The sequence below is a fragment of the Bombina bombina genome, chromosome 4, assembly GCF_027579735.1.
Source record: "Bombina bombina isolate aBomBom1 chromosome 4, aBomBom1.pri, whole genome shotgun sequence".
Classification (NCBI taxonomy): Eukaryota; Metazoa; Chordata; class Amphibia; order Anura; family Bombinatoridae; genus Bombina; species Bombina bombina.
The window spans coordinates 411,707,213-411,728,273 of NC_069502.1; positions in this window are offsets into that span (position 1 = coordinate 411,707,213).

Below are 21,061 nucleotides of genomic sequence, written 5' to 3' on the forward strand. Positions count from 1 at the left end.
TGCAGGTGCCGGCTCCGCTCTATCAGACAGACACGCTGAGGCAAATAGCCATGCAGGAAGAGAAAGGTACTTCACAGCCCACCAAAACTTTGGATGCCACACTGGACTTACCTTTACCACTGCACTCTGTAGGAAGCAGTTGGGACTCACAGGCAAGGGGTGCTGGGGAGCGCTGTCACCTAGGCCCTACCCTCCCTCTGTTGGGAATATTCTGGAAGCGCCCTTCACATCTAGACGGAGATCTGCTCATCAAGCAACGAGATCTCACTGTTTGTCGGCTGCAATGGGCTAGACATGAGTTTTGGGCTAATTAGCGTGCCAGATAATGGGAGAGCCGCCAACACTGTCTTAATTTATAAATAGCAACACCCATTGCAGAGACCTTCTTAATTTATGAGTCTGTTTTTGTGCACAATCACCCTATCAATGTCCATTTTTCATGTGGTATACTTTTTATTTATTTTGTGCTCCACATATGTTGATCTGATTAAAGGTTCTGGGGCTTGTATTGTGTAAGAGCTCAGTTACCGCTTATATGACGATGCGGAGTAAACAGTCACTATGGGACCTCCTAACTGAATCTGGTAAAATCGTAGCCTACTTTATATCAGTGCACTGAGGTCGGCTATATGCATTTTGCACGACAATTAGAAAAGCGGATAACTGCAGTTAAATTTTATATAGTGCCGCTATGATTTTTAGGTTCCCTAATGGCAGACTGCGTATGTGTTTATGTACTCACCACTGTCACTTGAAAATTTGGTTACTTAGGTTATCTGATGTTATATTTTAAATTCCAGGTGTATGGCAGCTCACTGTATGCATGTATGGGGATAAGAGCCTAGGAATCTCATTTATTACATGGGGTGCCAACTTTTACATTGTAGTGGAAGAAATTTGCAGTGAGCTTTGATTTCACAAACTTTCAGCTCCGTTGAACTTAAACTCTTTACCCATTTAAAATGTCTAACTGTTTTTTCAAAGCACACGCTCAGCAGCAGTTTGATTGATAATGTATGGAGTAACTTTTTTCCTCTCTTTCTTAAGGGCGCTTACGACACTTATAACCCCCTCCTACTCTGCCAATTACCTAATGTTCACTACTCCATAGCTGAGACATATTACATAGTGATTTCGGTGTTGATAGACAACCGCATGCACTATTACTTGACCTATTGACAGGAAACTTGCTCCATGCTGAGTGTTATATTCAAAGTAAGATATTCTTATATAACTATTTGTATTTAATGTTAGTGCAATTCCATACTCCTAAATAGATCTTAACCCCAGTGCATATTTTACAATTTATTATTAGTTTGACACGTTACTTTCCTAATATCCTATGCTAGAATATATCATATAACTCTTTTAGTATAGTTTGAGTTCTATATATTTAAAATAGAGGTTTATCAGTTGGGATCCAAAAGTGGTCCCCTACTGTTCATGACTGTCCTCTGTCACTTTATACCTTACAGCGAGGTCCAAAAGTGGCCCAAGAATTCATTTAGAGGACATACAAATACACCAACCAATACGATGTCTACTGATTAATGTTCAATAATGCCATATAGCTATGTCTTGTATATTCTGTTTCAACTTCTTTTACATGTATAATTAGAATCAACTTGTGTAAGGATCTTTCTGAAAGACATTATATGTGTGCTGTCAATTAAACCTCAATAAAAAAATTATTGGGAAAAAAAAAAATCTCATAGGTCATGTGATCTGGCAGCCATATTGCTTTTTGCGACAAATTTTAATAAATGCTTGAAAATCTTCTCCAGAACGCTTATGTTACAGTTGGGAAACTTGCTGTGTGTATTGCTGTACTGACCTAGAATAAAGTTTGTTCAAGAGAAGTGATTTAGTCACATGATCTAGCTGCCATTTTGAAATGTGCGAAAATCTTTAAGCATCTTCTTCTGTGAAACTGCTAAGTGCAATTTTGCACATGTGCTCATTGCAAGATCATCTACCAAGATTGTTCAAACCTTGAATTTTCCATTATCAACATGGCCGCTATGAGCCATTCGCCTTTTTATCGTTGTTCAATTGCATAAATTTGCACTTTATGCATTATGTGTACACTATTTATACCCGCACATGTGGTGGGAATGCAGGTATACTAGAGAAATATGGGAACACACCTCGGCCCTAATAAGTGAGATTTTCCAAAAGATAATTGCACTAACAATGGAACAGGCACTGCTCCACTTCCCGATCCCGGGACTCTCTAAACACAATAATAAACTAGCTAGGTGGATCTGCACTATAGTTAGATTGGGTATAGCCCAATTTTGGAAAGGAATTCCTCCTAGTTTTGAATTAATAAAGCAAAAGATGACATATCACTTTGATAAAGCAAGTGCTACAGCCGAATATCTAGATGATAGGGATGCTTTTCTATTACAATGGGAGCCATATATCCACTGCAATGAAGCCTCTGGGGGGGGGGGGGGCAGGGGCGGACTAGGCCAAGAGAAGGGAACGTGGAATAGAGCTAGGCTTAACTCAGCTAAGGTTCAGAGGAAACTCTGAAGTACTTAATATTGATTGCTAAAATGATTGTGTTGCAGTTGTTTCATGATACAATGTACCATATTGGAGTATACTTAATATTTGACAAATGATTTTATATTGTTGGAGTGTTTGATTATTGAATATTGTATATGCAAAATCTTAAATAAAAAAAATTCAAAATATGTTTACACTATTTAACTATATTACAGTGTAGCAGACACATGATTACATATATTCTTGACGCCTAAAGGCAATATTGCAGTCAAAATTCGCACTGCGCAGTCGCCTTCATGAAATAAAAAATTGGCAAATTTTCATTGACACTTCTGCAAATTGTAGAGGTCTATAATGAATATGTGCAATTTGAAAGCCATACATAGCTTGACGGCCATTTTGTTTCATATGCGCTGTTTTAAAAACTACAAAAATCTTCTTCTCCGAAACCGCTTATAAGACAGACTTGAAATTTTGTTTATAGAGTTATCTTATGACTAACATTCAGATTTGTTCAAGAGAAGTTGATAGGCCATGTGGTTTTGGTAGCCATTTTGAATTGTTCAAAAATGCTTAACAATATTTTTTAATTAATAATAAAATAAAAACCGTTTTACAAAAATGCTTTATTTTTGCCATGTTTATTGACATCTATGGTGAGAGCTATTGTGCATAATATGTAGGCTGTATATCATATGATCTGGCAGCCATTTTGTTTTACGGGAAAAATTTGAAAATCTATTTTCTCTGCAACCTTATGTTAAAACTGTGAAACTTGCTGTATAACCTTGTATTGTGACCTAGAGTCACAGTTGTTCATGTTAAAGGAATTGGTCACAAGCTGTGGCAGCCATATTGGGTTATGCGAAAATTTCCAAAATGTTTTTTCTTTGCAACCGCTTATGTTAAAGCTGTGAAATTTGCTGTATGACCATATATCGTGACCTAGAGTTACATCTGTTCAGGTTGAAAGTATTGGTGATATGGTGTGGCAGATATCTTGAAAAATGCAAAAATGTTGAAAATGTATTTTTCAACTGCTTATGTTAGAACTGTAAAGCTGTATAGCTGTATATTGTGAGCTGCTGGTGCAATGCTGAATACGGAGAGCGTATTGCTCTCCACATTCAGCGAGGTCTGGCGGACCTGATCCGCACTGTCGGATCAGGTCCGCCAGACTTTGTTAAATAGAGGCCTATGTCTCAAGCACCATATTATCTGTTTTGTACTTTTGCCAATTCTTTATAATACCTTCAACAGAACAGAACTTTTATAGCTAATCTCAGTTTTATGTTTATAGTTTTTTTTGTGTTTCTTTAAATCACTTTGAAAATATTGTGCATTGAAAATGCTATGTAAAACATGCTTTCCAGCATAGCATTTAGATTATAGCTTCCTACTCACAAGGTTTCATTACATCTGTGTCCATAACCAAGATGTGAATTATTTACTTTCTCTTACATGCTACAATTTAAAATGGCACTGCTATTAAATGGATAATAATATAAAATGCTATAAAAAAATTTGCAATTTACTTTGTAATTTAAGTCTAAAAGCTGTCGATTTTCCAATCCTGAAACTTGAAGAGCACATGCCAGGCTTCACGAGCGTAACCTTGCCATATATTTATTCTGTTGCAGTTTATCTTTTCTACTGAAGCCAAACATGACGACAGTGGCATGTCAGCCCAGACTCAAGTGTAGAATGGCTTTTCCAAATATGGAAAGTAGTGTGCCGAGTTTGACCGCTGAAAAACAATTGCAATCTGTTTTAATATAGTTCAGATGTTAATTTTTTTCAAAGTCTTCAGTAAAATATTGTAATTACATGGTGTTTACTGTCTCTTTAAGTGAACTCCTAATGCTGCAAACTGAACTGGTACATTGCCGAAAAGTAAATGAATAACATACCTACTAACATTTGCCTGATGGTTTCTGGGTCGTTGGAGATTAAAAGGTTGTGGGCACTGCCCTACCAATAATTTGAGAATGGAGCTGTGCGTGGGAGGGGCAGGGTCATACATGGGTGTTATGGGTATGAATGATACATAAGTGTGTGTTGTGATGTCACTGGGTGTGTCTGGGCTAGGCTTAGGCTGGATTCATTCAGTCCCTTAAAATAAGGACACGGAGGGGCTGCGGGCAGAATATACCTCCCAACCCATGACAATCCCGCGGGATACAGGACTGTTGGCAAATATGTGACAATGCTGATAAGTGACATTGTGATGTATGTGAACTAGTAATGCTGCAATACATCTAGTTAATTTATAAATAAGGGCTAACATGAGACATGTAGATATTTGCTTCACACCTTGTCATCCTGATATCTGTCAGACACCTTTTAAATAAATGATACCTTATAAGAAATTACTATTTGCAGAATAAGTGGTACTGCAGGTTTACTAGGCCTAATAAATCATTGCTAAATAGAAATAACTCCATATGATTTGATATTATGTATGCACCACTTCCCTTATGACCTTTTGTAAAGTCTTCTGACAGCATTGTTCTTAGTTTCCCATTTTTCTATTGTTCTATTGTTCACATTGTATTCTTGGCATAAACATTAAAGTAATAAAATCAATTCTGACTTCAAAGTCTTGGATGACATCAACATTTAACAACCCCCTTGCTGTTGGACCAGTCATGGGCAACTAGGGTCATTCAATATCAGAACAAGAAATAAATAAAAAAATATTAGTTTTGTCTGTTTGCTGGGATTGTTCATAATTTGACCAGCTATTTCCCCTGGAGAACTTTTTTGGGCACCAGGATAGCAGCTGGACAGCAACATACAGTAAACCCCTTTAGGTTCTTATATAAAATGTTTACTTATGTGTAGGAAACCAATTTTACTTTTATTATTTATTTTGGTCTCTTCTAATGTAATTTAGTTTAAAAAAATTGAGGATTTCTTTATTCTCAGAACTGAAAGAGCACACTGCAGGCTTCTCAAGGCTAACCCTGTCCTTTCCCGAATTGTCTTAAAAACGGTATACTAACAAAATGCCAGTGGCTAACCTTGCTATCTAAACACTCAAGCCCAGATTAGTTCCTCCAAATGAGGCAGGTGGAGGTGGAGTTTGGCTACTGAAAAACAATTACAGCAAAGAAGATGTAAATTTGTTTTAAAAAATGTTTAGACTTAGCTGGTGTGGCATTTTATAGCAAAACAACAGAAATGTCATGTAATTAGAAGTTGTTTATTGTTCCTTTAAATAAAGTAGTAGCTATAGCTACTGCTACAAGTAAGCAGCAGCACAGAAAAACATTTTGCTTTTATTTATTTTTTTACTTATGTTTTTATTTATGTGGTCAGATATGACCAAGAACAAAAATGAAGCTTCCATAGTTATTGGTTGACACAGGAATCAATCAACTCACAAGGACATTGCTGGATTATTGAATAGTGTAAATGTGAAGCCTTTCCCACCTGAAGAAAAGTCTTTACTGACTTTAGAGTTGTAGCTGTATCGGCGAATAAATACTATTTTATGTTGTCTCATGCATTCGTTCATTCGTTGACTTCAAAGGGACCACATATTTATTTTATTTTGGAAAAAAAAGCAAAAATATATTGATTTTAACATTCGCTTGAAAATAAATGGACATCTAATATCTAGCCACTTTGAACTGTTCCACGTGTTAGTGCAGCATGAATGATAAGTAGAATCAAGCACATCCCAACATCAGAAGGATGGACATTTTTAGGTTGGCATAGTGGTGAACATTATATGAAATAACAATAATGATAAAATGCGCTATACCTAGAAAAAATGTTGAATTAAATATATATATATATTTGCAAGTATGTCCTTTTTGTTGATATAACAGTTGCAATACTGCAGTTTGATCAAATGATAGAAAGGAACAGTACCTTTACTGGAAGAAAATAAGTTCAATAAGGCTTCCTGTGCTCAGGGATGTTTATCAGTGTTTTCCAGAATTGTTCCAAGTAATTGGTTTCTAAAATCCCTTAAGTTCCAGGGAAGTCACTGTGCCCAAGCCTTGCTGCCTTTAATCCAGCCTGGTATTCCCAAACCAGGGCTTCGTATGCAGGAACAAGTATGTATGGAAAGAGAAGAAATGGCGCAAAAGGCAGGACTCAAGTGAAAGCGTTTAATGACACAGTATAATACACAAATATATATGCACTTACAAGATTAAAATAAGTGTACTGCAATTAGGAGGATCATGGGTGGTACAGTTCTTGTTGCTTCCCACTGCTTGTTGTAATTGCCGAGCGCTGCTGCACTGGATATGACTGGCAGGTGAATCCGGATACCTTGTCAGCAAGTCCTGTGGCTGTTGTGAGTGCAGGATACCAGGACCCTTTTTCCAGCCTAGATTGTCAGTTCAATACCCTGACGCGTTTCCCCTGGTCAGCGGCCGGGCTTCTTCAAGAGGGATTTAAAAGTGAATGTGTTGGAATGAGCGCTCTTCCTTTTTGAGTCCAAATCATCCAATTAGAGCTCAGAGGTGTGTATAGGAGCTCCTATCATGTCGCTCAAAACATCAAGCGAAATCTGTCCAATCAGGGCTCAGAGGTGTGAGCCAGAGCTCCTGTAAGATTGCTCCTTAGATAGATTCAGGCAAATGTTGATGCCCGTATGTTTCTAAAATAGCAATACTCAAAGGCTAAAAAATTGTGGTTGCCTCATTTATGCAGTTATGTCAATAGTGTTACAACAAGATAAAAACAATAAATATACTTACATTTCTATACTATAACAATTAATAAAACATATGTGATAAATTGCATTTCTATATTTAACAAATAATAATCTTCAAAATTTATAAAAACCTTTCAATGAACGTTGCCAGTGAAAGCAAAAGTTCACTTGCAGTATACGAGTTTTATCCAGACATAATTAGACCTATCATATATAATATGAATGTTCAAAGTAACTGAGCGTATTGCTCCTATATATCTTTTATTAAAATCATTTGTTTATTTATAAACAAAGTATTGATACTCTAGTAAGGAATGGTTATATGGGGTAACATGCTATAGAGGAAGTTTTTATTTTATTCACTATATTCTTGATATTTATTTTTACAGATATTGATTATTGGTAAATGCTTGTTAAAAAAGTAATAATGGTACCCCCTTCAAAACCAAATAGGCTACTCGAGCTAAGGAGACTTGAAACCAAGTGGATTTATAAACTTAAAACACTCCAACCACTCGGTATGAATATAGATATTGATGTAGCAGCTTTTATTTAAATTGTATTTTTAGTAGTTAAAACAATGTAAAATAGTATCAATCAAACAATTCATTTTTAGATCCTTTCCCTAGAACACACATTAATTCATTTTAATTCTACATAATGTTCTTAGAATTTTAAGGGATATATATATATCAATATATTTTATATAATTTTTAAAGTCTAAATAGTTTAAACTAAATTAATTTAAATAGTTTTTAACATTGAATCAATATAGGTCCTCATTGCACCAGGTTATGGATCTTGTTGTTACCAGTATTTTAACTTACCATTATTACTTTTTTAACAAGCATTTACCAATAATCAATATCTGTAAAAATAAATATCAAGAATATAGATAATAAAATAAAAACTTCCTCTATAGCATGTTACCCCATATAACCATTCCTTACTAGAGTATCAATACTTCGTTTATAAATAAACAAATGATTTTAATAAAAGATATATAGGAGCAATACGCTCAGTTACTTTGGACATTCATATTATATATGATAGGTCTAATTATGTCTGGATAAAACTCGTATACTGCAAGTGAACTTTTGCTTTCACTGGCAACGTTCATTGAAAGGTTTTTATAAATTTTGAAGATTATTATTTGTTAAATATAGAAATGCAATTTATCACATATGTTTTATTAATTGTTATAGTATAGAAATGTAAGTATATTTATTGTTTTTATCTTGTTGTAACACTATTGACATAACTGCATAAATGAGGCAACCACGATGTTTTAGCCTTTGAGTATTGCTATTTTAGAAACATACGGGCATCAACATTTGCCTGAATCTATCTAAGGAGCAATCTTACAGGAGCTCTGGCTCACACCTCTGAGCCCTGATTGGACAGATTTCGCTTGATGTTTTGAGCGACATGATAGGAGCTCCTATACACACCTCTGAGCTCTAATTGGATGATTTGGACTCAAAAAGGAAGAGCGCTCATTCCAACACATTCACTTTTAAATCCCTCTTGAAGAAGCCCGGCCGCTGACCGGGGGAAACGCGTCAGGGTATTGAACTGACAATCTAGGCTGGAAAAAGGGTCCTGGTATCCTGCACTCACAACAGCCACAGGACTTGCTGACAAGGTATCCGGATTCACCTGCCAGTCATATCCAGTGCAGTAGCGCTCGGCAATTACAACAAGCCGGCTGTGGGAAGCAACAAGAACTGTACCACCCATGATCCTCCTAATTGCAGTACACTTATTTTAATCTTGTAAGTGCATATATATTTGTGTATTATACTGTGTCATTAAACGCTTTCACTTGAGTCCTGCCTTTTGCGCCATTTCTTCTCTTTCCATACATAGTGGTGAACATAACTAATAATCAGCTAGATTACAAGTTTTCAGCACTATAAGGAAATTAACGACCGCCACAAAAGCGGGGTTATTTCACCTCCCTATAGTGCTGCTATTACAAGTTTGTAAAAAGCAGGCTTGTGCGGGCGATATGGTGGCATTGAGCTCCATACCTTACCGAAATACAAGCGCTGCTTTGACGTGCTCGTGCACGATTTCCCCATAGACATCAATGGGGAGAGCTGGAAAAAAGAAGCCTAACACCTGCAATCGTGGAAACAAAAGCTCCATAACGCAGCCCCATTGATGTCTATGGGGAAAGAAAAAGTTATGTTTAAACCTTACACCCTAACATAAAAACCACGTCTAAACACCTCTAATCTGCTGCCCACGACATTGCCGGCACCTACATCATGTTATTAACCCCTAATCTGCTGCCCTTAACATCGCCGCCACCTAAATAAAACTATTGACCCCTAATCTGCTGCCCCTAACATCGCCGCCACCTACATTACAGGTATTAACCACTAATCTGCCGCCCCGAATGTCGCCGCCACTATACTAAAGTTATTAACCCCTAAACCTCTGGCCTCCAACATCACTAACACTAAATAAATAGTGATGTCGCAAACTAAAAAATTTGGGTTATCGAACGGCGAACGCGAACTTGCACAAATGTTCGCGAACAGGCGAACCAGGCAAACCAGGCGAACCGCCATAGACTTCAATAGGCAGGCGAATTTTAAAACCCACAGGGACTCTTTCTGGCCACAATAGTGATGGAAAAGTTGTTTCAAGGGGACTAACACCTGGACTGTGGCATGCCGGAGGGGGATCCATGGCAAAACTCCCATGGAAAATTACTTAGTTGATGCAGAGTCTGGTTTTAATCCATAAAGGGCATAAATCACCTAACATTCCTAAATTGTTTGGAATAACGTGCTTTAAAACATCAGGTATGATGTTGTATCGATCAGGTAGTGTAAGGGTTACGCCCGCTTCACAGTGACAGACCAAACTCCCCGTTTAAAGGGACAGTCTACACCAGAATTTTTATTGTTTTAAAAGATAGATAATCCCTTTATTACCCATTTCCCAGTTTTGCATAACTAACACATTTATAATAATATACTTTTAACCTCTGTGATTATCTTGTATCTAAGCCTCTGCAAACTGCCCCTTTTTTCAGTTCTTTTGACAGACTTGCAGTCTAGCCAATCAGTGCCTGGACTGCCTGCTCCCAGATAACTTCTTGTGCACGAGCACAGTGTTATCCATATGAAATACGTGAACTAACACCCTCTAGTGGTGAAAAACTGTTAAAATGCAATCTGAAAGAGGTGTCCTTCAAGGTCTAAGAAATTAGCATATGAACCTCCTAGTTTAAGCTTTCAACTAAGAATACCAAGAGAACAAAGCATAATTGGTGATAAAAATACCTGAATATCCCTTGACATGTATATATATATATTTTTTTAGAAGACATCCCAAAGTATTGATCTAGGCCCATTTTGGTATATTTCATGCCACCATTTTACCGCCAAATGCGATCAAATAAAAAAAAAATGTTCACTTTTTCACAAACTTTAGGTTTCTCACAGAATTTATTTACAAACAACTTATGCAATTATGGCATAAATGGTTGTAAATGCTTCTCTGGGATCCCCTTTGTTCAGAAATAGCAGACTTATATGGCTTTGGCGTTGCTTTTTGGTAATTAGAAGGATGCTAAATGCCACTGCGCACCACACGTGTTTTATGCCCAGCAGTGAAGGGGTTAATTAGGGAGCATGTAGGGAGCTTTTAGAGTTAATTTTAGCTTAAGTGTAGTGTAGTAGACAACCCAAAGTATTGATCTAGGCCCATTTTGGTATATTTAATGCCACCATTTTACCGCCAAATGCGATAACATTTAAAAAAACAAATGTTTTCGCAATTTTAGGTTTCTCACTGAAATTATTTACAAACAGCTTGTGCAATTATGGCACAAATGGTTGTAAATGCTTCTCTGGGATACCCTTTGTTCAGAAACAGCAGACATATATGACTTTGGCGTTGCTTTCTGGTAATTAGAAGGCCGCTAAATGCTGCTGCGCATCACACGTGTATTATGGCTAGCAGTGAAGGGGTTAATTAGGTAGTTTGTAGGGAGCTTGCAGGGTTAATTTTAGCTTTAGTGTAGAGATCAGCCTCCCACCTGACACATCAGACCCCCTGATCCCTCCCAAACAGCTCCCTTCCCTCCCCCACCCCACAATTGTCCCCGCCATCTTAAGTACTGTCAGAAAGTCTGCCAGTACTAAAATAAAAGGTTTTTAATTTTTAAAAAAATTTTTATAGCATATTTACATATGCTGTGGTGTAGCATCCCCCCTTAGCCCCCAACCTCCCTGATCCCCCCAAAACAGCTCTCTAACCCTCCCCATCTGCCTTATTGGCGGCCATCTTGGGTACTGGCAGCTGTCTGCTATTATTTCACAGTCAAAAAAGTGTTGTTTTTTTTAAATGTACACTACTGTTACACCAGATATGAATGGGGGCACTGGGCAAGTGGGCACAGTATACGCTGTGAGCCTGACACACACGCTGGCAGGCAGGCAACTGCAATTAGATTACACAGGGGAAAAAAAAAAGCAGACTGATGTTCTAGCCCTAAAAAGGGCTTTTTGGGGTGCTGTCCTTACAGCAGAGATCAGATGAGTCCTTCAGGACTGTAGTGGACACTGAATACACTAGCCTAGCTATCGATTTCCCTATTAAATCAGCAGCAGCTACACTGTCCCTCCTCTCACTAAGAATGCAGCTTCCGAATGAATCTAAAATGGATGCTGTCCAGGAGGTGGGAGGGTCTGGGAGGGAGGGTCTGCTGCTGATTGGCTGGAATGTGTCTGCTGACTGTGAGGTACAGGGTCAAAGTTTACTCAATGATGACGAATAGGGGGCGGACGGAATATCACATATGTTTGCCCGCTGCGGCGAACGTGAACGTGCTATGTTCGCCGGGAACTATTCGCCGGCGAACTATTCGCGACATCACTATAAATAAATATATTAAACCCTAAAGCTAACCCTAAGCATAACCCTAACGTAACGCTAAGCCTAACTCTAACCCTAACACCCCCTAACTTAAATATAATTAAAATAAAGCTAAATAAACCTTACATTTATAACCTAAATAATTCCTATTTAAAACTAAATACATACTTATCTGTAAAATAAAACCTAAGATAGCTACAATATTGCAACAGCCAATAGGATTTTTTCACCTTTAATTGCTATTAGCTGATAAAAATCTTTCAGCCAATAGGAATGTAAAGGACGCCATCTTGGATGACGTCACTTAAAGGGAAACTTCATTTTACAACGACCATCGTAAGAAGAGGATGCTCAGCGCCGGATGTCTTGAAGATGGACCCGCTCCATGCCGGATGGATGAAGATAGAAGATGCCGTCTGGATGAAGACTTCTTGCCGTCTGGATGAGGACTTCATCGGCTGGATGAAGATGGAAGAGGCCGTCCGGATGAATACTTCTTGCCACCTGGATGATGACATCGCCGGCTGGATGAGGATAGATGTCCAGACTTTGAAAACTGTAAGTGGATTGTCGGGGGTTAGTGTTAGTTTTTTATTTAAGGTTTTTTTGGGTGGGTTTTTTTTTAGCTTAGGGTTTGGGCAATGTAAAAGAGCTAAATGCCCTTTTAAGGGCAATGCCCATCCAAGTGTACTTAGGAGTAATTTGTTTTTATTTTTGAATGTGGATTTTTATTTTTTGTAATTTAGAAAATTGTATTTTAATAATTTATCTTATTTTATTTTATTGTAATGTTAGTTTTTAGCAGGTAAGGCAGGTTAGGTTTTATTTTACAGGTAACTTTGTATTTATTTTAGCTAGGTAGTTATTAAATAGTTAATAACTATTTACTAACTAGCCTACCTAGTTTAAAATAAAAACAAACTTACCTGTGAAATAAAAATAAAACCTAAGCTAGCTACAATGTAACTATTAGTTATATTGTAGCTAGCTTAGGTTTTATTTTACAGGTAAATTTGTATTTAGTTTTAAATAGGAATTATTTAGGTAATAATTGTAAGGTTTATTTAGATTTATTTTAATTATATTTAAGTTAGGGGGTGTTAGGGTTAGGCTTAGGGTTACGTTTATGGGTTAATATATATATATATGTAGAGTTAGTGATGTGGGAGGTCAGAGGTTTAGGAGTTAATAATTTATTTAAGTATATTTCCTTGTCGGGGGCTTGCGGTTTAGTGGTTAAAAGGTTAATTATAGCGGTGGTGTGGGTGGATGGCAGATCAAGGGTTAATAATCTCTAAATAGTGTTTGCAATGCGGGAGGATGGCAGTTTAGGGGTTAATCGGTTTATTATAGTGGCTTCTATGTCGGGGAGCGACGTAATAGGGGTTAAAACATTTTTTGTGGCAGTGATGTCCGGAGCGGCAAATTAGGGGTTAATAAACTTATTATAGTGTTTGCGATGCGGGAGGGCCTCGGTTTAGGGGTTAATAGGTAGTTTATAGGTGTTAGTGTACTTTTTAACACTTTAGTTACGAGTTTTATGTTACAGCTTTGTAACGTAAAACTCATAACTACTGACATTAGATGGCGGTACAGATCTTGTGGTTATAGGGTGTACCGCTCATTTTTTGGCCTCCCAGGCAAACTTGTAATACCGGTGCTATGGAAGTTCCATTGAAAAGGACTTTTTTAAAAGTGCGGTACTGACGTTGCGTGATGGCCAAAAAGGTGTGCGGTACACCTATACCAACAAGACTTGTAATAGCGGCCTTAGGGAAAAAGCAGCGTTATGAAGCGTAATGCTGCTTTTTCACTCATAACGCCAAACTCGTAATCTAGCTGAATGTTCTATTAAGCAATTTTGAGATCTTCAAAAGCTAAATCTGTTTGGCTGGCCTTCATATTAAGCTTGTACTTCCCTCAATAGTAAGTCTTCTGTAAGTGCTTCAACCTCTAGCATAAGTGGAGGATGTTACTAACCTACACAGTATGAATTATGCTAGAAAAATTTAAGCCATCCCAAAACAGGCACAAGCACTGTTTCCAGAAGTCCTCCATTGGCATACTGCCAACCCCACATTAATGGAATACTATAAACTTAGACTGGCAATGACCAGCCTGAGAAGCATCAGTAAAGTTGTTCCAAACTATCCTTGTTTGGATGAACCCCCAATGGTAAAAAATGTGGGGGAAATACCATAAAGCTAGATGGAGCCCTAATAAATATATTTAAAAATGCAAAAAAAGGAAATACATTTTGTTTCCCTTTAAGAAGGCCCTCTAGAAATTAGCTACTAAGATCCTGGCCACTGCACATGATTAATTATTTTTCTTTTTTCTTTTTTTAATACTTCCAGGACAGACACTTTGGCTCACAGTTCCTTGGGGCTGCTTGTTATGCGAAGTAGCAGAGGATGTGGACTGAATGAGGAAACTTCATGGAACATGAGAGAGAGGCACTGGTGATGGGAAAGAGAAATATTGGTTTCCATAACGGACCATGACACCTACAGAAATATAGGGGCCTATGACAATCTATCGGCCAATTTGTTTTCAGTGGGGGTTGTTTCTGCCCAAAAAAGGCTCTTTTCGTTTTAAAGCAATTACAATAGTTCTTTTTTTTATTTCTCATAATCTCTTGTGCTCATTTCCAACTTAAATATAAGTTCCCTACTTTTAACAGCCTTTTTAGCTGAATTTTCTCTTTGATCACAATCCATTTTTCTGATACTAGTTAATAGGTTTTCGAAACCATTTTACACTTATCAAATTCAACACCTAAAGGCACTTAATAAAATCCTGAAATTAGCTTTTTAACAACTTTGTAAGTATTCCATGACCATTGGAATCATTTTATTATATTGCACATGTGCAAGATATTCTAAAATGACTACAGTCTGTCTGCATTGGGTAAGGCGCACATTTATGACTGATATATAAATTAACATATGTACGTGATCGCCTGCACAGCTAAGGGGATCTTCAGGAAACATGAGATCAGGACCCCAACATCTAGAAATGGTGCTTAATAATGTCTGTAAATGATGGATTTTAATTCACACTCGCATTGTCATGATTGTCACTTTCAGCACAAGGGTCTTCATAACTGGACTTCCCAACAGGATTGCACATTTGTGACTGGGATTTCAAAAGGAATTTATTGTAATCTGAATCTATCCTGATCACTGCTAAACAAAATGAATGACATTTGGTCAATGTACATCTGAAATAAAAAAGAAGACTAAGGGGTCAATTAAAACACAGGGAAGAGCAATCTTTTTTCAGTTGTATGCCTGTTTACAATTATTTAGTAGTCAATTTATCATATGCCGGGTGGACATGTTTCGTTGTAGCGAATCATGTCCGCCCAACATCGCTAAATGCAGACAGCGTTTAACATTGCACAAGCTTCTCTTGTGAAATGCTTGGGCAATGCCGCCCCCTGCACATTCGTGGCCAATCGGGATCGGGATGATTGCACTCCGCCACCTAAAAGTTGGCGGACAATCTAAAGGGACAGTCTAGTATAAATTAAACTTTCATTATTCAGATAGGACTTTTAATTTGAATCAACTTTCCAATTTACTTTTATGATCAAATTTGTTTTTTTCTCTTGGTATTCTTAGTTTAAACTAAACATAGGTAGGCTCATTTGCTAATTTCTAAGCCTTTGAGGGCTGCCTCTTATCACATGCTTTTTAAATTTCTTTTCAACACAAAGAGATTGAAAGTACACGTGGGCCATATAGATAACACTGTGTTCAGGCACAGGGGGTTATTTAAGATTTAGCACAAAACAATGCTAAATTTAAGACAATAGATAATAAACAGTCACAGTCATGTGATCAGGGTGCTGGAAGAAGGTTCCTAGATACAAGGTAATCACAGAGGTAAAAAGTATATTAATATAACTGTGTTGGTTATGCAAAACTGGGGAATGGGTAATAAAGGGATTATCTATCTTTTAAAACAATAACAATTCTATGGTAGACTGCCCCTTTAAGGAGCAGCAGTCTTACTACCGCTGCTTCTTAACTTCGGCGTAGAAAGCCGCTGGTTATTAAATCTACCCCTAAGGGTTTCTTTTATAAGGCCTTATGTTCTAAAATTGGACTTTAAAATATGTTCCAGTTCTTGCAGCTAGGTTATTGAACTCCCAGTCATGAAGGCATTATCCTGTTCGAAAGTACAGTAATGTAACTACATGAAATAGAAAATGTAGCTACAAGAAATAGAAAATGCACCTTAGTGTTTTGACTATGCAGTCACAAAGATCTCGTGCAATCTTGTTTGAAAGCCCGGTCATGAAGGCGTGTTTCCTTGTGAAATTACGGTCATGAAGGCGCAATCCCATTTATACAACTTTTTTTTAGCTGCAATGTTGTGGTTTCATGGTTTACAGTGTGAGAACTATAATCCAGTTTTTAGAAACTTGTAGTTATTGATTTCAAATGTATATGTCTCCAAATCAGAAAATGGTTCCATTAAAATGAAAAATTGGACTTGTTGAAAAAAAAAAAACACCCCCATATAAAAGTGTCACTATAATAATTGAGCAAACATACTCAGTATACCCATCATGCCTATATACAAATGGCATTGGAATTGTTTACCAGTGATCAGGATGGATTCGGATTACAAAAGGTTAATTTCACACATGTAAATGAGTATTTCACTTACAAACTTTACAAAGGGGTTAATAAAAAAAAAACTGTTCTGTAACCTTAAAGGGTTAGAAATCTTTGTAACCAGTCATACATAAAAACTAATGTTTTATAAAGATGAATATAAAGTTTATTAAATGTACTTACTTTAACTATAAACCAAGCTTCTAAGTATATAAAATCTTTATATTTATTTTCATAAAATCGACCACCTAAAAAAGTGGGCAGCACTTTCTCAATATGCATAATTGTGCTCCATCCAATCAAGAAGCAGTGGCACCAGCTTAATTATCATATTGATGGTCTGAGCTTGAGTTAAACATCGCATGTGCACTAACGTTTTTGAAGAATTGCTTGCGCACGTCTGCTGTCTGGAGAGCCACTCCCCATGACCGAGATAGCACAAACCTCTCTTTATGCTTCTGAGGCTTTGTGGATGACGCGCCTCAAGGCAGAGCATAGATGAGAAAACATATGCGCATGTGCGAGTCACGGGTGTAGATGAACTGCGCATACGGGGCACCATGATGGTTCTACCCAGGTAGGCCACTGTTATAGGGCACCTATAATTAGCGTAATGGGGGTTTGGCACACATCGCATTTTATAACAGAAAATATAGGTAAACCCTTTAAAATATTTAATATAGATAAATTACAAAAAGTATTTATATTCCACAATGTCTTTAATAATTTATAAATATTTTTTTGGGTTTCCTATCCCTTTAAGAGGTGTGAAAGGGGGGGACACCCGGGCGGTGGCCATCTTGCAGGTCGCACTGAACTTCAGCTCCTCAAGCTTCCTCCATTGATCTTCAATTTAAAGCTACACTTTTATCAATACCCGGCTCAAAATAGTGGAGAGGCTTGTCTGAAGAGTTCTGCTTTCCAGAAATAGGGTTTTGGAAGGTGACTGGGCTTCACTGCCCTCAGTACCGGACTTTTTACTTTGAGGCCTTCCCCTATAATAGAAGCCACAGCCCGTCCCCACAACTAGCTGTGCCTTGAGTGCGCAGTCCTAAACCAAGCTTTGGACACTGCTAATCTCTACAGTAAAAATGGAGATGCAAATTCTTCAAGTACTGGAGAATCTATTGCTACAGCATCTTACCCAACTGGAAGATGACCTATTCAAACCTATGAAATCGGTCACCCACGAGATCCCATACGCCATACCTGCTGGTGCGGCGCAGACAGGGGGTACTGAGGAAGAGATAAATAGTTTGCTTTCAGACCCTCTTCCGCAAAGATCCTCACTGGGCATAGACCCTACCAACTCTGATTCAGCCGAAGAGAAGGAGACAAAGTCAATCCTGGGCTGTGCCGCATCGGTTACTAGCACAACTATGGTGGACCATAAAAAGGAACGGCTACCTACTGGTTTATTGTCCGCCACAGAAAATTGCACTAAAGACATCCACATTCAACAGGACCCCAAGCACCCAACTGCCAGAGAGACGGCCGGAGCTCCTAAGAAACCTTGGAGTAAATACGCCACCTCCCACCCAGCGATAGAGGAAGCCACGGAACCTAATGATCCTTACCGCTACGCCATTGAGAGTGGCTTCGGCCGCAATGCCTCTGAGACTGCTGAGACTAAGGCTGCCACCATGATATGCCCCGTGCTTGGACTTACAATGACAGGTGTTTTCAGAGACGGCTGTCCTGATCCCCGGTTCCGTCGGGGAATGATAGGTTTGTGCTGGTCGCTGAGAAAGACTGGCGTGGGGTGATGTCTGCACTGTCCTTCACCAACGTGATGAACTTTGTGCATGCTGGAGTTCCCCACACTGTGCCCTAGTTCACCACTTTGCAGCGTCCGCTGGATGACAACAATCCGATAATCAACGGATAGTTGTTTTTTTTTTTATTTGTTGCTTGTTATATACCTCTTTTGTTTAAGTCTGGGACATTTCGCAAATTGCATATATGTGTAGCCCCTAAGCGGACTCTCATACGTGAACACATAACGAACTTGCACAGTGCTTAGTTGAGGGGAAAAAATTATATTTAGGAGTTCTTGTTATTTATGTTGTTTATGTTTCAACTGTTTGTTCACTATATTAGAATGTCAGTCACAAGATCCTGTGCTTGCCATGTACCGCATATGATGACCGAGTCTCCAGACAGCGTGTGAAGCAGATTATATTGTATAGAGCCACTAAATTATCTGCCGTATGGACCCTGGACTGATATCTTTTTGATGCTCATTTTGCTCTTCAGAGCGATCAGTGAAATATTTCTGGTATACGCATAGCATATGTTAGTATCTGTTATTTGAAGTATAACAATGATTAATGTTACGCACCACTTGCTAAATTGCTCCTCTCATATAATATTGTTTAAGTATAGTATCAGAGCTAGCTCTAGTATATGTGAGAGCATGATTGCAGCCTTTATAAACTCCGGGTTGTGTTTTGTAGCTAAGCTTTTTTCTTGCCCTCTCTCCTGAGTCCTGTCGGCTTCTCAGCTCAGCTGTCTGTACAGTGTGCACAGCGTAACCTGAGCAAGTAGCCGTCATAAAGAAAAGAACAGGGAGAGATATTAGGTGTCTAGTTCAGTTGCTTCCTGCTTAGTGTCTGCTCTCTGCTTCAGTGTGGGATAACTGACTGATTTATCACAGGTATTGCTGCCCCATGCTGCTTTAACACTTCTGTGAGGAGAGGTCACGGAACATTGTGCAGTGCCGGCTCCATAAGTAAACAGAATCAGTTATAAATTACTATCTCAATCCCCATTAACTATTATAGTCAAGACGCTCTAGGTAACTCCTACACCATTACTCCTTTTTTTTTTTTTTTGTATTAACTATTCATGTGCTACCTAGAGAACTGCATAATTTCTGTGTCTTTTAATACATAATATAGTAGGAGCATAGTGAAGATTTGTTTTTGTTTTTTTAAGTGTATGCCCCTCCCAGGAATGCCTCACATTTTACTGTAAGAAGATTATACGTATACAAAATATATGCTATCAATTCGGGGGGGGGGGGGGGGGGGAATGCATATCCAATACCATTTGGGTAACTCTCTCCTATTATAGCTGCTGGCCCTTTTACCATCTCCCTCCTCAGCATCTTTAAAGTACTCTGGTATCTGCACAGTACATCTAGAGAATAAATGAGCGGTTTCTCATGCAAAATACTGCATACAATCTTTATATACTCCGATACCTTTGTATCTTTAAATTGATTACATCAATATATTGAGCAATGTGAACCACTTCAAATACAGGGAGTGCAGAATTATTAGGCAAGTTGTATTTTTGAGGATTAATTTTATTATTGAGCAACAACCATGTTCTCAATGAACCCAAAAAAACGAATTAATATCAAAGCTGAATAGTTTTGGAAGTAGTTTTTAGTTTGTTTTTAGTTATAGCTATTTTAGGGGGATATCTGTGTGTGCAGGTGACTATTACTGTGCATAATTATTAGGCAACTTAACAAAAAACAAATATATACCCATTTCAATTATTTATTTTTACCAGTGAAACCAATATAACATCTCAACATTCACAAATATACATTTCTGACATTCAAAAACAAAACAAAAACAAATCAGTGACCAATATAGCCACCTTTCTTTGCAAGGACACTTAAAAGCCTGCCATCCATGGATTCTGTCAGTGTTTTGATCTGTTCACCATCAACATTGCGTGCAGCAGCAACCACAGCCTCCCAGACATTGTTCAGAGAGGTGTACTGTTTTCCCTCCTTGTAAATCTCACATTTGATGATGGACCACAGGTTCTCAATGGGGTTCAGATCAGGTGAACAAGGAGGCCATGTCATTAGATTTTCTTCTTTTATACCCTTTCTTGCCAGCCACGCTGTGGAGTACTTGGACGCGTGTGATGGAGCATTGTCCTGCATGAAAATCATGTTTTTCTTGAAGGATGCAGACTTCTTCCTGTACCACTGCTTGAAGAAGGTGTCTTCCAGAAACTGGCAGTAGGACTGGGAGTTGAGCTTGACTCCATCCTCAACCCGAAAAGGCCCCACAAGCTCATCTTTGATGATACCAGCCCAAACCAGTACTCCACCTCCACCTTGCTGGCGTCTGAGTTGGACTGGAGCTCTCTGCCCTTTACCAATCCAGCCACGGGCCCATCCATCTGGCCCATCAAGACTCACTCTCATTTCATCAGTCCATAAAACCTTAGAAAAATCAGTCTTGAGATATTTCTTGGCCCAGTCTTGACGTTTCAGCTTGTGTGTCTTGTTCAGTGGTGGTCGTCTTTCAGCCTTTCTTACCTTGGCCATGTCTCTGAGTATTGCACACCTTGTGCTTTTGGGCACTCCAGTGATGTTGCA